The sequence below is a fragment of the Equus przewalskii genome, chromosome 1 (genome assembly GCF_037783145.1).
Source record: "Equus przewalskii isolate Varuska chromosome 1, EquPr2, whole genome shotgun sequence".
Classification (NCBI taxonomy): Eukaryota; Metazoa; Chordata; class Mammalia; order Perissodactyla; family Equidae; genus Equus; species Equus przewalskii.
Genome location: NC_091831.1, coordinates 165,111,643 through 165,129,639, shown reverse-complemented (window position 1 = coordinate 165,129,639; position 17,997 = coordinate 165,111,643).

Here is a 17,997-nt window from a genome sequence, read left to right as displayed (position 1 = left end):
GACATGGTTCTACGTGCTACCTATTGAATGGTATATTACCTTTTGGAGAGTCTTGTAAAATACAATGCCACCTCAATAACCTGGATAAATACTTTAGCCCTCTGGATGTTGTGATTATACAGAATTGCTTTGTGGTTATATTTACAGAATAGAGAGAAATTCAATTTGCAATAACTTTTAAACAAGGGAATGGTTTCTGACTAGGACTGACACAGTGTTTAGTGGGGACGACAGAAGCTTCTCTTGTTTTTAGGTAAAATCAGTCACCAAGGTAGAGCAAGACTTTCTTTAAATTATGAACTATAATCCATCATTTCCTCTAAGATTCATTTTTCAAATGTTGGTCAATGCTTTTATAAGAGCAGTATCACCAGAGATGCAGGATATAAATATTTATATACTACCAGGCCCCACTCCAGGCTTCTTTAAGGAAAGCCTCCCAGGGAGCAATCATGGAGAATGTAGAACCATCAAGTACCTGTGCTGAACTGGATTCACATAAAATCTGAGAATTATCTCCCTAAGATAGGAAGAGGGTTGTCAAAGGAAGATAAAGCAAAGGAATCATTTTGCAAGGTTCTCCTAAAAGTCAATGAGAATGCACACGCTGGTCATGTCTACATTGTACTGCATTTATCCTCATCAGATTATCGTATTATGTCACCACATAATTATGGTGATGAGGATTAATAGGCTATATTTGAATAAAGCATAATAAAATGGATAGAAATATTTTTTGAGATAAACAATAAAAGGATACAAATTATGATATTTAGGCAATATCAGATTTAGAAATGAGTAGGTTATAAGAAGATTAAAATCCATAGAAAAACGTAATAAATGTTACGCAGTTGTGAAAATAAAGCTTGAGGAAACAGTAGAAGATGAAGCAGCTTCTTGAGAACTGTTAATTCAAACTTTGAGATGGAAAGACTCCTACATGACTTAATAGTTCTTTTTCCATAGGTTAAAAAAATTTAGTGTTGAGGGACTGAAAAGATGATAATAAAATGCTGCAGATGTGGAGTACACATCTGCAAAAGGAAAAGGAAGGAACTTGATCAAATATTATTTAGCTGAAGATGGAAAGGAGAGTATACTCAATTATTAAAAATCAGAAGCTTTCTCTACAACACATAGCTATTATGTCTGTGACAGAGAAAAAAAGCAAAAGCAACTGTAATTTAAGAAATGTATCATTTGTTCAAGTTTGGTGTGGATTGTTGTACCAACATCAGATGACTTTTTGTATGTAGTTTTTTTTTTTGTAAATAATATATTTTGGTAAAATAGTGCAATCATGTTTAAGTGAATGAGTGATTTGAATAACTTTATGATAGTATTCATTTCATAAACATGTTTCATGTCTACTTTCTGTCAAGAAACAACTGGAATAAATGTGTGGGGTATAGAGAAATAATTGAGATATAATGTCTTCCTTTCATTACAGTTTTCAAAAAATAGAACAAAGAAATGAAAATGAAGTATTATATAGAAGTGTTGGTTATGGAAAGGGATACCATATGAAGTTGGAAAAGAAGTTAAAAATCTTTACTGAGTAGCTTAATATTTGAGACTTTAATAAAGATTAGCAGTTTCATGGACCCACAAAAAGGGAAGGATATTTAAATCAGGGGAACAGCTCGGAGAGTTCAGGGAGATGTGAAATATATATCCTTTTCAGAAAGGACAGAGTAAGTTACAACATGTGTGAAAGTTAATTTTTTTTTTAACTTTTTACGGAGATTACGATAGTTTACTTTACTACCTTGTGAAATTTCAGTTGTACCTTATTGTTTGTCAGTCATGTTGTAGGTGCACCACTTCACCCTTTGTGCCCATCCCCCACCCCCCTTTATCCCTGGTAACCACTAATCTGTTCTCTTTGTCTACATGTTTAACTTCTACATATGAGTGGAGTCATACAGAGATTGTCTTTCTCTATCTGGTTTATTTCACTTAACATAACACCCTCAAGGTCCATCTATGTTTTGTAAATTGGACAATTTTATCCATTTTTTTGGCTGAGTAGTATTCCATTGTATATATACACCGTATCTTATTTATCCAATCATCAGTTGATGGGCATTTAGGTTGCTTCCACATCTTAGCTGTTGTAAATAATGCTGCAGTGAACATAGGGGTGCATGGGACTTTTGGAATTGCTGATTTCAAGTTCTTTGGATAGATACCCAGTAGTGGGATGGTTGGGTCATATGGTATTTCTATTTTTAATTTTTTGAGAAATCTCCATACTGTTTTCCATAGTGGCTGCACCAGCCTGCATTCCCACCAGCAGTGTATGAGGGTTCCTTTTTCTCTACAACCTCTCCAACATTTGTTACTTTTTGTTTTGGTTATGTTTGCCTTTCTAATGGATGTTAAGTGATATCTCAGTGTAGTTTTGATTTGCATTTCCCTGATGATCAGTGATGATGAGCATCTTTTCATGTGCCTATTGGCCATCTATATATCTTCTTAGGAGATGACTGTTCATGTCCCCTGCCCATTTTTTGATCGAGTTGTTTGATTTCTTGTTGTTGAGTTGTGTGAGTTCTTTATATACTATGGAGATTAACCCTTTGTTGGGTATATGACTTGCAAATATTTTTTCCCAAATGGTGGGTTATTTGTTTCAATCCTCTTTTCCCTTGCCTTGTAGAAGCTCTTTAGTCTGACAAAGTCCCATTTGTTTATTCTTTCTATTGTTTCCCTTATCTGAGAAGACATGGTGTCTGAACAGATCTTTTTAATACTGATGTCAAAGAGTATACTACCTATATTTTCTTCTAGAAGCCTTATGGTTTCAGGTCTTACCTTTAGGTCTTTGATCCATTTTTAGTTTATTTTTCTGAATGGTGAAAAGAATGGTCAATTTTCATTCTTTTACATGTGGCTGTCCAGTTTTCCCAGCAGCATTTGTTGACGAGACTTTCTTTTTTCCATTGTAGGCCCTCAGCTCCTTTGTCGAAGATTAGCTGTCCATATATGTGTGGTTTTATTTCTGGGCTTTCAATTCTGTTCCGTTCATCTGTGCACCTGTTTTTGTACAAGTACCATGCTGTTTTGATTACTGCAGCTTTCTAGTATGTTTTGTAGGCAGGGATTGTGATGCCTCCAGCTTTGTTCTTTTTTCTCAGGATTGCTTTAACAATTCGGGTCTTTTGATGCCCCAAATGAATTTTAGGATTCTTTGTTCTATCTGAAAGTTAATTTTTACCATAAGTAAACTTAAGATCAGTGACCACATGGGATTTATTAAAATGCACAACTTTAGTTGAAAAACGAATGGCAGGATTGTCTATTCACAGACTTTTTAGACTGAAGTTATCTAAAAAATTCCATGTTGCTCAAATGACCAGTCAAAATGGATACCAATAATGTCACAAGTGCTGAGCAGTTAATTGATCAAAAAAGCTAAGCTCTTGCCAAAGGTTTGTTTAAGTGCTATAGCTAGATCATGATGATGATAGATAGATAAATAGACAGATGATAGATAACCAAAGAGATAGATAGACAGATAGTAACGTTGGTGTACAATACATGTACAAGAAGTATTTGGAGCAATACTGAGTGGTGGGAGAAACCGAGCTTATTTTCTCTAACGTATGCTTTCTAGACCTGTCTCTGGATCTCTTACATGTGAGAAAGTGAAAAAAAAAGTGGGAGAGAAGTGGGTATAGGGACAGGGAGCAGGAAATTGTATCTATAAAGGTTATTTGCAGCTAAAACATGTTTCTGCAAATCTGCAGTAACAATATCATTCAAAAAGAAGAAAGATTTTTTCCTATCTGCTGGCATCTGGCTGCAGCTATTTTGTATAATAATAACTTAATTGCAGAAATTATAGAAACAAAGAATGTAGGCTCTGGAAACAGAGAACCCTGAATTCAGAATTATGATCTCTCATTTAATACTTAAGAAAGTTAACTGAATTCTTTGGGCTTCTGATTTTTCTTCTATTCTTGGAGATAATAACACCTCCCTCATGACACACCCAGAAGATGAAACGAGGCCACTCTTGTAAACTGCTTGGCATATTATCACACGTGCTGCACGTCTGCTATGAGAAGGTAAGTATGGTGTTTGGAGAGAGAGAGACCCTCCGTTCTCTGGGTTTCCCAGTGAAGCCAACTCAGGAAGAGAAATCCTCCTGAATTCTTTCCTCATCCCTAACTCTACTTGGTAAGGGTGAATGAAGAAACTCAGCTTCTTTGCCTCTGCCTTTTCTAGATTCTCTCTCTTTCAAATCAGCCTGCCTATGGAAAAAACAAAAGTGCATTCTGGCCTGATCACCCCTATGTGAAAAGATTAATGGTGACTCCTGCATCTTATTTTTCAGCTGGTTCCTGAATTTCAATGAGGAAATGAGAGTTTTATCTTCTTAAAATCCAACATGTAATAACTATTATTTTATTAACAACAAGCAAACATTACACATTACCTCTTCTGAGTTAGAATTTAGAAACACTTTCTGTAATTGTCTTTTAAGCAGTTGGTTTAGATTATACATTTTAATCTAAAATTATATTTAATAGTTATAACCTTAAAGAGTTTAAAATGGTTCCAGGACAATAATGTCTATATTACTTGCAAAGGAAAATCTATCATAAGAAATGTCATCCGAGAAATAATATTATTTGAATAGTGGAACTTAAAGATTTATAACATTAAGAGACATCACGGGGTGATAATGACAAGAATATTAGTTATTTATACGACATTGTGTGACAGAGATGGTTAACTCAATTAGATCCTAGTGGTATTGAAGTCAAGGTCACATATTTAATTTCCATATGGGCCAGTATACTTCTGACTGGCAAAACTCTGTTCTCTACTCACAGACTGCACCCCTAACCCCAATCTGTTATTTCTCAATTATGTGTCATTAATTGATGCAATATCCCACTGATAGTGGGTCATCTGTGGTGTCTGCATAAATGAAGGACAGCATGTCTATGAGGCAGCCGACAGAGAACAACTCGAGGCCAATAGTACCAGAAAATTCACTAATAACCTGTGGTTTTCTTCAGGAAAAAAATAGCTCTGAATTTTCCAAAGGAGAATTAACTGCAAAGATTATTCAAAAGTGGGTTGAAATCAACTCATAGTTTCTTTCTGTAAAAATGAGTCAAATAGAATCTCGACTGCCCTAGTATGCTTTTTTTTTATTTTTTGAACTTATGCTCAGAATATATTTATCTAATAAGACGTTCGTTTATGTACCATGTTTCCTAACAAAGGAGACTTTTTAGTTTGCTATTACTGTTTATTTACTAAGTCTGTGCTCCCCTATATTAGTTCTAAATACTATTGGGAGTTTATAATATATTCCAGTGCTGTCCATTAATAATTGGAATGTACTATAGCACACTACAACATACATAGGGAGTAGGTGGATATTTCTCTTCCTCACTTGCTAATGAGAAAGCTAAATTCTATATTCCGGCAAAGAATTGATCCAGTTTAATATCATAATCTAAAGTCCATAAAACAGACTTATAGTTTGAATAGGCAAGCAAAGACTTCTAAGTCTTAACTTCCTTTATTTAATTCTTTTATGTCAACAAACCAGGTCTTATTTTTCTCACAGGAGAAATGGAGTATTTAGCTCGATACAGTGAGTCTTTGGCTAAAGCAACAAGGCATTGATGAGGGGAATAACAGTATCACAGATAGAGCAGACCTAAAGTAAATTCTCTCACTGCTCTTTGAATTCTTCTTTTGGAGGCCTCTTCAGTATGGTGTCGGATCTTTGGATAACACCATTATTTTTCTACTCCTGTACAAAAGGATGAACTTAGTCTCCGATTTCTTTTTTTTTTTTTTAAGATTTTATTTTTTCCTTTTTCTCCCCAAAGCCCCCCGGTACATAGTTGTGTATTCTTCGTTGTGGGTTCTTCTAGTTGTGGCATGCGGGACGCTGCCTCAGCGTGGTCTGACGAGCAGTGCCATGTCAGCGCCCAGGATTCGAACTAACGAAACACTGGGCCGCCTGCTACGGAGTGCGCGAACTTAACCACTCGGCCACGGGGCCAGCCCCTAGTCTCCGATTTCTTAGCCCTCGTAAAATCAAACAGAAATCAGCATGCTAGACTACGTTCCATTTCCTTTAATGACAAGATGACTAGACTGGTAAAAAGAAGCTAGTTCAGCATACCAGTGAACATAACATTAGATTTGACAATTGAGGAAATACTTACAGCTCATACAGTAAGAAACTGCTCATTCATTTAGAATGAGTTGATAATCTAATCAACCATGTCAATCTATGTTCTAGGCTTACTGTCCTCCCTGAGTCATCAGGTGACATGAAAGACTGTTCTATGTGTTGTCATTTAAAGCTTAATTTGCTTTTGAGTATCAGAAGTGACAGAATTATTTATTCTTATATACCTAGTTTGTTTGCTATTAAATATCATAAGTTATTCTTCCTTCTTTAAAAGTGTAAAGTTCACAGGGGTAGAGATTTTTCCTGATTGTGTCCACTAATATATCCTAAATGCCTAGAGCAATCAGTAACATACAGTAGACATATTGCAAATATCTATTGAGTATATGAAAGATTGAAGGAATTATTTGCTTGGTCATCACACTGCAGTCATACTCACCTTCTTTCCGGTTTTCCTGTGCCAAGCTCCTTCTGGTTTCAGAGCCTGTGTACAGTTCTTCCTTCTCCTTGAAGCTGTCTTCACACAGATTTCCCTTACTCATTGTCGCGGTCTCATGTCTAACAGCCCTTTCTCACTGGGGCCTCTCCTGAGCACTGGTCTCTCTTTCATACAGTACTCTACTATGTTCTTCATAGCATAGATCTGCACTACACTGGAATATGTGTATTGAGGGTAAAGATTACATCTGTCTTCCTCATCATACTCCACTACCTGGAAGAGAGTTTAGGGAAAATGAGGCATTCAAAATATACCTGTTGGTTGCTTGAAAGCCCGCTGTGTGCCTGACACTTTGCTCACTGCTGAAGATGCACTAATGAACAATTTGGTCTTATGGAACTGACGGTCAGAAAGGAAAGGAGAAAAAAAAAACATTTTCCCCCAAATTACTATAAAAATTGTAAAGTAAATGGATATGGTAATATGATAGAGAGTAAAAGGGTCTCTATTGATCAGGAAAGACCTCTCAGGTAGTGAAACAAAAACCTTAAGGATCAGGCAGCCGCCATATAGAAACCTGGGGGAAGATCTCTACAGGAAGATGAAACCATATGTATTAAGGCCCAACACAAGGAAAAGTTAAGTAAGGTCTGCTTGAGACATTGTAAGAAGACAGGGCCCTTGGGTGAGGTCAGATATGTAGGCAAAGTCCAGGTCAGATAGGGACTTAGATTAAGGAGTTTAGATTTTATTGTTAGAGCAATGGAAACAAGCAAAAACAGGCAGCTGCTTTGGTTTAAAAAGATTACTGTGTCCACTGTGTGGACAAAAGATTTGAAGAGAGAAGGGGTGAAAGTGCAAGTAGACACTATTTCAGGGGTCCATAGCTGATCCGGAATGATGGCAGTAGAGGCTGGATTCCAGACACATTTTAGAGATACAACTGACAGGACACAATGATTAGCTCTGGAATATCACAAATGATTGTTGTCATATAATTTGTCAACCACATGGGGCACTCTTGACCTAAAAATGAGGTAATATTAATCATCATTCTTGGGGGCTGGCCCAGTGGCATAGTGGTCAAGTTTGCCGGCTCCACTTTGGCGTCTGGTGTTCACGGGTTCAGATCTTGGGTGTGGACATACACACCACTCATCAAACCATTCTGTGGCAGCGTAACATACAAAATAGAGGAAGACTGGCACAGATGTTAGTTCCGGGACAATCTTCCTCAAGTGAAAAGAGGAGGATTGGCAACAGATGTTAGCTCAGGGTCAATCTTCCTCACCAAAAAAAAAAGAAAATGCCTGGACAAGGGATTGTTCAAGGCAAACCAGTAGGTATGGTTACCCTCATACTTTTTTACTATTTGGTGAATGATGTTTTTCTTTAAAATGGAGGCAATTCAGGAAGGATAAAAGCAACAAGGTGTTGGGCTCAAAGTTATTGTTTGGACAATCAAGACAGAAAGATCTGAACATGCAAAAACACTGAGATGGCAACAGCATGACAGATTCTACGCAGGTCAAATAGTTCAGATATAACCTAAATTTGACCAGGTTATGAAAGATATGAGCTACTGTTTATCATATGCTACACTGATTATTAATCTGCGGGGGCGCAGGTTAATTGCATTTGCCTAGCATATTCGATGTCTGAAAATAACATATTACAAAGCTAGCATAGTAGTCTAGTTGCTGAAATTAACATTTTAAATTCCAGTAGTTTAATTTCCCAATAGTTCTAAAATGAATCATGATTCCTTAATTATAAATACTTAGAAATACTTTAAAGAAAATTGGAGACTCAAAGAATTTATTTTGCTGAGTTGCTCCTGAAAAAAAAAAGGGACTGATGGCAAACCGTATTCATACACTAATAACTATTAGAAAACATTGATGAGTTTTTGATGTAACTGGAATTTAAATGCCTAAGGAGACTCAGAAAATCCCTACATCTATTTACTCTAGATTGGATCTGAAAGTCTATTTTCATTCAATTTCTTAGCATTATTAGTAGTGAAATATAAAGCCAGGATTACTGACCTAAGTGGGCCATCAGATTTAGAAAAACCTATACGTCACACAATGTTGAATACAGATTACTAGGCAAGTGACTGTTATTTCTAGTTCAGTCAAGTTTGATAGGGTTTTTACGACTGGTCCAAGAAATGAATTACCGAGCTTCATCTTTACAGAGAATCTGTTCACTGCAGTCTTAATGTGAAAGCCAGATTGAAAATTCATCTCCACAGCAGGTACAGTAAATGGGATTTTTCCCAAAGATGAGAAAATGGTATTATTATTAAGAACTGTGCCCATTCAAAAAATTGTTTAGATGTACAAGCCCTGATATGACAAGCCTTATCTATCTATTTATACTTTACCTTCCTACATTTTCATCATTGTTTAAATGCATAACAGTATGCACATCTGCTGTCCTCATGGATGGGCTTGCTGTAGACACTGCACAGCTAATGAAAAAATGGCATAAACACTTAAAGGCACATAAAGATTTATGAATCAACAAGAAAGCTAGGTTCCCCCCCCCCAAAGTGGGTTAATTTGAGACAAATGTTTCTCCTTAATTTCACTGTATAAGAGGAAAATTTGCTTTATGTTTAGAGGATTGTGATTCTACTGTTCCTTTTCTGTTTGGAATCTTCTAGTATTTCTGCATGATTAAATAGATAATGCAGAGAATATTTTCCAAAATTACTCTGGGCCAGACTTCTTAATGATTCTTGAATTTTTTATTGAGGAATAAAGTATATAAAGGAGAGTGCATGAATCATCAGTTAGAGCTGGGTGACTTTTCATAAACCAAACACACCCATGTGACAGGCACCGAGATCAAGCAACATTACCAGGACTCCCATGCAGGCAATCACCTAAGAAGGTTAACTACTTTTTGACTTTTAATATAATGAAGATACTTCTTTTATTTTTGAACTATATACAAATGGACTCTGACAGCATGAACTCTTGTGGCTGTGACTTCCTTCATGCAATATCGTATCTGTGAGATCCACCTGTATCAGTGAAGGCAGTCACAGTATGCTTATTCTCGTTGTATATTACTGTTTCATATGTGAACATAACATACATTTTTTTAATCCATTCTACTGATGCTAGGAATATAGGTAGTTTCAGTTTCTAGCTATTATATGCAATGCTGCTATGAACATTCTAACAAATGTATTCAGAAAACATATGTACACATTTCTGCTGGTTATATACTTAGAAGTGGAATTGTTGGATGTGAGTGTATGCAAACGACCACTGTTAGTAAATAGTGCCATATGGGTTTTCAAAGTCATTTTATCAATTTATGTTCTCACAACCTTAAGTCGGCTTCTGTTTCATTCTTGTGGTAGCGGTGTAGCTACATTTTGCAAATTCCTGAAGATGAATGAATTTAAACATCTTTACTTATGTTTAGTGTCCATTTGAAAATCTTTGTTTTTAAGTGCTTGTCTAAAGCTTTTGTTTAATTTTCTATTGGATTTCTATCTTTTTCTTACTGGTTTCTAGGAGTTCTTTATATATAGTCTGACAAGTCATTTGCAAATATAGGTATTGCAAATATCTTATCTCATGCTGTGGGCTGCCTAGTCTCACTCTTACTGGAGGGAGTTGATCTTAATGGAGTTTAATAAATTATTTTTATTTTGGTTATAATTAAAGCTTTATTCATCCCATATAAGAAAATATTGCATAGCATATGGTTATGAAGATATTCTCTCATGTTTTCTTCTAACATATTTACTGTTTTACTTTTCATATTTAAATCTGCAATATCACTGAGTTGATTTTTGTGTAAGGTATAAGACAGGAATTTACTTTTTTTAATATGGAAAGTCAATTGACCTAATGCTGTTTATTGAGAGCCCATTATTTCCTCACTACCCTGCAGTTGTCTTAAAGTGACTCTATGTATACAGTGATCTGATTCTGTGCTCCCTATTCTTTGCTGTTGGTATTTCTTCCATTGTGCATGGCAGAGAAGTAGGAGTTACAGAATTTTTAATATTTTTTTTCAACTGGGATTTAAAGACCAAAGATAGTTAGGAAATAATTTTCTCAAAGACTACTTTGGTTACAAAGATAAAATTTCCAAAATTCAAGGCAACATAAACATTTCTAAGTGGATTTTATATTATTATATTTTTACAAAATTCATTTTGATTTTTGCTATAAAGTACTATGATATTGCAATGAATTGATTTCCATTTAGTGAAAAAGATAGCAAATGTATTTTGAATATTTTTTATTTTATATGTCTTTTATTATGATTTGACATATAGTCTACATGGAAGCGCTTTTGTTGATATACTCTTTTTCCTTTACAAATTCAAGTATGCATGTGTACATATTTGCTTCTGTAAATTGAAATCTCATGAGAAGGTTTTTTTCAGAGTTATTAGACACAGGTTTCTAGAAGTCACAATGTTTTTCAAAGAAATTAGCATGATTTGAGTGAAATTTAATTCCTGGTCCCTTCCTTCTCGGTGTTTTCTTACTGGCTCTGGGTTTGCTGCCTTGCTTAGGAAATATCACTCACATTAGGCAACTCTATGCACAGTGTGGAAAGAGGTTGATTATTCTCTTGCAGAGGGATAGCAAGTCGTGCCTGTATGATTTTATTGCATAAGCTGTCCTTCCATTCTGAAATGAAAGCATAACATTTATCATATATTAAAGTCTCAAGTATATTAATAATTATGTTCAGCGTCTTTACTGTTCTGCTAATAAATTTAATTCTTATGTCATAATACAATTTTGCTTACTGTAGGTTTGTACCAAGTTTTGATAACTAACTCCTTAATTCCCTCCTTTTACGTTTTTTCATTATTCTCAAGTTTTTATTGAATATTAAAACATTGTATAGTAAAAGCATTTCTCAATTCATAAACTGATTCAAATAAAATCAGAGTGAAATTACCTCAAATTATATTTAAATTTTCAAATTTGACATTTATATGATATTGAGCCTTCCTATTCTGGAACATGATCTATGTTGATATAGTTGAACAAATCTCATTTATATCTTTTACAATAGTTCCATTATTTTTCATATGGATCTTGTGCCTTTCATGTTAAATATATCCCTAGTTATTTTAGTAAATTTATAGTTATTATTATTTATGTAGGTTTTAATTAATTTATAGTGTTAATGCCAGTGAAGAGAAAATTTGGTTTTGAATCTATATTTTACGTTTAGGAAAATTATCAGCATCTTAAAATTAATTCTATCATAGTTATTTTTAAAACTCTTGCATTTTCTGGAAAACCCATAATATCATCTGCAAATAAAAACATTTTCTTCTCGATTATTTTATTCATTAGTATATTTTCTCATCTAATATTATCTTGAACCTCTGTAATAATATCAAAAGTTTCTGTGTATCCATGGCTTATTCCTGATTTTACTGAAAATGATATCAGGTTTTAAAAATATTTTTATGTTGCTTGCTGTGATAAAATGCACAAAGTTCAAAAAATGAAATATAGTAGAAAGTTAAAAGTAAATTTTATTTCCAGTCCTTGCTCCCCAAGTTTACTTTCCTGGAGGCAAATGTAGTCATCAGTTTTGTGTGTATCATGCCATTTATTTTTCCCCACACATTCAAAGATATCAATGCACATAACTCTATTTTTACACAAATGTTAGCATAATAAACACATGGCTTCTCATCCCTTTTTTCTTCACTGGGTAATAAAGCCTGATGCTTCTTTCTTTCCCACATCAGCTCTGTGTCAGAGACAGAGTTGCTCAGGAAGCATTCCATCCACGTTCTCCCATCCCTAGGCCCTCGCTGTTAGGTAGGGTCATCTAACCAGCTACATTCAGTAGACCGTGGACAGAGTGATATATTTCACTTTCTAGCTAAAACTTAGAGAAGCTGAATCATGATCCCACAACCAGCTCTTTGCTAAGTCTGTGACTGAGAAAGGCACTTTTCTAAATGGTACAACTTGGAGATATTATACACTGAAAGTTTTTAAAAAGTTGTTAAATTAAAGAAGACCTAAATAAACAGAACGTCTGTGTTCGTGGATCAGAAGATGTCATATTGTTAAGATGGCAATAATCCCCAAATTGATTTACACATTCAATACAATCCCTTTTAAAATCCCACCTGCCTTTTTTGCTGATATTGATAAGCTGATCCTAAAATTCATATGTAATTTCAAGGAACCCAGAATAGCCAAAACAATCTTAATAAAGAACAAAGTTAGAACATTCATACTCCCTGATTCCAAAACTTACTACAAAGCTATAGTAATCACAGCAGTGTGGTACTGGCATAAACAGACATATAAATCAATGGAATAGAAACTAGAGTTCACAAATAAACACTTACGTTTACAGTCAATTGATTTTTGACAAATATGTCAAGACAATTCAATGGAGAAAAAGAAATCTCTTCAACAAATGGTCTTGGGACAACTGAATCTCCACATGCAGCAAAATGAAGTTGGATCCCTACTTCACATACAAAAATTAGCTCAAAATTCCTCATAGACCTAAAGGTAAGAGCTAAAACTATAAAAGAAAACATAGGAGTAAGTCTTCCCAACCTGATTAGGCAATGGTTTCTTACATATGGCACCCTAAGCACAAGCAACTGAAGAAAAAAATAGATAAATAGGACCTCATCAAAACTGAACTTTGTGCTTCAAAAGATACCATCGATCAGGGCCAGCCCCGTGGCATAGTGGTTAAGCTTGGTGCGTTCTGCTTCTGTGTCCTGGGTTCACAGTTTGGGATCCCAGGCATGGACTTACTCCACTTGTCAGCCATGCTGTGGTGGCAACCCATATATAAGTAGAGGAGGATTGGCACAGATGTTAGCTCAGGGCAAATCTTCCTCAGGAAAAAAAAATGATGCCATCAAAAAAAGTGAAAAGACAATCTCCTGAATGGGAGAAAATACTTCCAAATCACGTATCTGATAAGAGATTTGTATCCAGACTATATAAACAATGTTTACAACTCCATTTAAGAGATAACCCAATTTAAAAATGGGCAGAGGATTTGAATAGACATGACTCCAAACAAGGTATGCAAGTGTACTCTAAAAGCATGAGATCATGAGATGATGCTTAACATCATTAGTTACTAGGGAAATTCAAATCAAATTTGCAATGAGTTACAACTTCATATGCATTAGGATGGCTAACAAAATGACAATTCCAAATTTTCATGAGAAGGTGGAGAAATTGAATTCTCATTCACACTTTAGAAAATAGTATGGAGTTGTTCAAAGTGAAACATAGATGCAATTCAGCGATTCCACTCCTAGGTATCTACTCAGGAAAAATGAAAACATTTCTACACAAAAACAAACGTTCATAGCTGCATTTAATATTCATAATAGTTAAAAAGTGGAGAAAAAAACAAATGCCATCAACTGATGAACAGAAAAACAAAATGTGGTATGTCCATACAATGGACTACTATTTGGCAATATAAAGAAATGAGGTAGTGATCATGTTACAACATGGATGAACCTTGAAAACATGCTAAGTGAAAGAAGCCAGTCACAAGGATCACTGATTGAATTATTGCAGTTACATGAAATGTTTAGAATAAGCAAATTTAAACAGGCACAATTAGAAAAACGTCAACTTAGAAAAAAAATGAGAAAAACAAGTGAAATTTCAAGGTAAAAATAGGCAACAGGCAAAAAAAAAGCATCATATAAAACAAACAACTAAGGAATGCACATTACTTTTAAAATTCTACAATTGTACAACTGGTGATGAACTAGAGAATGAATACTCTCATTTTGATAGAAATATGTTTGTTCAAATTATGGTGAGCATTTTCAGAAATAATTGCAAACAGCAAAAAAAGTGCATATTCTTTGATCTTGCAGTTCTACTATAGCTATTTAGTCTAAGGAAAGTATAAATTCATTTGTGCAAATATTTATACTTTTGGTTGTTCTCCATACTATTGCTCAAAATATTAAAAACTTATAAAATAGAGGTACTGTCAAAATACAGACTCGCTTAGAAAATTATGATGTTTCCATGTAGTGAAATAGTATTCAGCCTGTAGAAACAATGTTGCATGTGAAAATATATTGGCATAAAAGATTATCATAATGTGTTGTAGGTGAAAAAGCAGTTTCAAAACAGTGTGTATATGATAATGATTACATATTTCACATATTCACATTGGCAGAAACATAAACTCACGGTGTAAAAGAGAGACAAAGAGAGAGAGAGATCTCTGAAAGTATATGCACATAAAAATATTAATGGCTTATAGCCACTTAATAGATTAATCATTTGTATTTTTACTTTTAAGGAAATAAACATACACATGTTTGTTAAGATGAATGTGTTAATTAGGATATTGTAGTTGTCAAGTGTTTAAAATTATTTTTGAAATAAGGGGTCTCAGTTGTACCCTTGATATATATACTCTAAGTGACCCCAAACTTTGTCCAGTTGTAATTTCTGCTGTTTGATTGAGGAGCTGGGCACTTACAGAAGCATCATATATTTAAGTAAGCGCTTTGATATACGGAGGAAAAAAATGTTTTCAGAGGTTGTCACACGGCTCTGCAGCAAAACGATGGACACGGTATGACCTCAACAATCATTTCTGGAATCCAAAGGCATGAAAAATAGTGTTTTAAAATTTCTTAAAATCATGCACATAGGCAGGTAAGGAAAGATGCGAGCTATAAAGTAGTGGTGTTACATTTCATGGACTAGATTATGAGAAGGAACAAATTTAGAAACTTGCAAGTCATTTGAGCTGTATTAATAATAGGTTTTAAAGTGCTTTTTTTATAGTGTTTTTTCAGTATAACATACACTTATTTATAATGTCTGAAAATTGAGCAAAATGTATATGTATGGTGCAGACTCCCTTTTTACAATCTCCTATATCATCTATTATTATTTCATTTTCTTTCCAGAATTACATATATTGAGTAGATAAGGAAAAGCATTTCCAGCAGAAAAATATTTAAGGTCATTTGGGGAAATAGCAGCCTCTTTGGAAACAGATAAGAATGAACATAAAAAAACATAAAAATTATAACAGTTTGCTAATATTTAGTGTAGGAAAATATAATTACCTATTGCATTAAAATGTAGATCAACACAAATGGAAAATTTAAAAAATTATCAATTTTGGCCAACACTTCTCTTTAAATAATGGAGACATAGTGTAGCATGGATAAATGAACACGGGCTGTGTAATCTGACAGACTTCTTATTTCTGGCGCAATGCTGATGGACTGTAATACCTTTGGAAATTTCCTTAACTTCTCTCAGTTTACTCTCTATCTATAAAAGTGAAGACAATAACATCTACCTTTCAAGGCTGCCCAAAAAACCGAATAAGGTAAGATGATTAAATGGGTATTAAGTGAAAATACCTTGCACGTTATTAGCTATGTTTTCCCATTAAGAACAAACAGGAAAAAACATGTCTTAAAAAGTACAGTCCCTTCTGCTATAACGCTTGTTTTGGAAATGCAAATTTATTCCAATACTTGGGAATAATTTGAGCATAAAACAAATTTTGAGCTTGTTTATACATAATTTCGTCCATCAGAAACAGTAGGTGAATGCTTAAAATTGCACCCAGCTGAATCAAGTCACACAGGAATAACATCTCCCATCCCAAACACACTATGTGTGCGTGTGGGGGTGTGTGTGAGAGAGAGAGAGAGAGAGAAAGGAGGCACACTCATTCACATCTGGTGTTATGACTTTCTGTCTGATCTCATTCAGATAACCTCCTTCTACCACTGATCTGTAACTCACAACCCGCAACTCTTCCTATGACCACTTCCACAAGCAAACTGCAGGTCTTTTTCAAGATGAAATGCCAAACTCATTGCACACTTCCTAACAATTTCACATGTGTAAAACTGTGTTGACGTTTTTATTATGTCCCATCTTTTTTTTTTTTTTAATATGTGTCTTAGTCTCATCAGACATTATAACAAAATACCACAGACTGCGTAGCTTATAAACAACACAAATTTATTTCTCACAATTCTGGAGGCTGGAAGTCTAAGATCAGGGTGCTAGCATGTTTGGGTTCTTGCAAAGGCCTTCTTCTGAGCTGCGGACTGCCACTTCTTGCTGGGATGAGGGATGAGGGGGCGATCTCAGCCTTCCTTTATAAGGGCACTGTCCCATTCATGAGGGCTCTGCCCTTATGATCTAATCACTCCCAAAGGCGCCACCTCCTATACCATCATCTTGGGTGTTAGGATTTTAACATACGAATTTTGGGGGGCACAAACGTTCAGACCACAGTAATGTTTCACTGATGACGTTTCTGAGTTTTGTAACTGAAACCCCATTTTTTTCCATACGGCATACAGTTTTTATCGTGCTATTTTGTCATGTTATACTATAGTAATGGCCCATAGTTATTACACATACTCTCAATATTAAATGTTTTTCAAATTCCTCCTATCTTTAATTTTTTGAACAAATATATTATATATATTATTTATATATATTTATAAGATAGTATATTATAAAGTCATGAACACTTTAAGTTTAGGGAGTAGAGGAGATTGATAGATCTAAACATTTCTTGAATAATCCTCAAGTAGAAACTTCTAAATAATGTAGATGCATAAATACACAGCCCACTCCTCATCAAGAAAGGACATGCTGGACAGCTTCTAAGAGGGTAGTCAACAAGCGGTCTTCTAGCAGTCAGCCATTTCAGGGTCAGCCATAGCTGCAGAGAACTGCCAACAGAGGTCAAATCCTTCCAAAAGCAGCCCATATCTGTTGAACAAGCAAGATGGAGATGAAACTGCTTGGCCATTTGGCCTAATTTGAAGCAATCGGATGGTCAATTCAGGCTCCAGAGCTTCTGAGAGGGTTGACTTCGTCAGGACTGTATTGCAATTTGACTTCTTCCTCTGCCCATTCCTGCTTCTTCCATTCCCTTCACTGCTCTTAATCACTGATAAATATCTTACACACCCCCACTCCACCTCAGCCTGTCTAACTCTGAAGATTTCATCCTACAACAGACAACTCTTCACTTGAGATCAACAGTTCCTTTAGTAGAACATTATTGTAAGTATCTTAATAAATGAATGCAGGTAGTAATTCATCTCAAAGTACTGGAGAGTGCTTTTTGTTCATTTGATTTTAACAGTTCCATATCCAAGTATTCAAAATGATTTAGACATGTAATAACTTGCTTATAATGTTGAAGACTTTGCATCACGGATTTTTCCATTTTCCTATTTTTTTGCTCTCAGTAGCACTGAAACTCAAAGTAAGTTTGCTATGGGTCATAAAACTTTCCAAGAAAACCTGTATGGTATTTCTATCCCTACAACTTAAATACAAGATCAAATGATGGATGCTTGCTG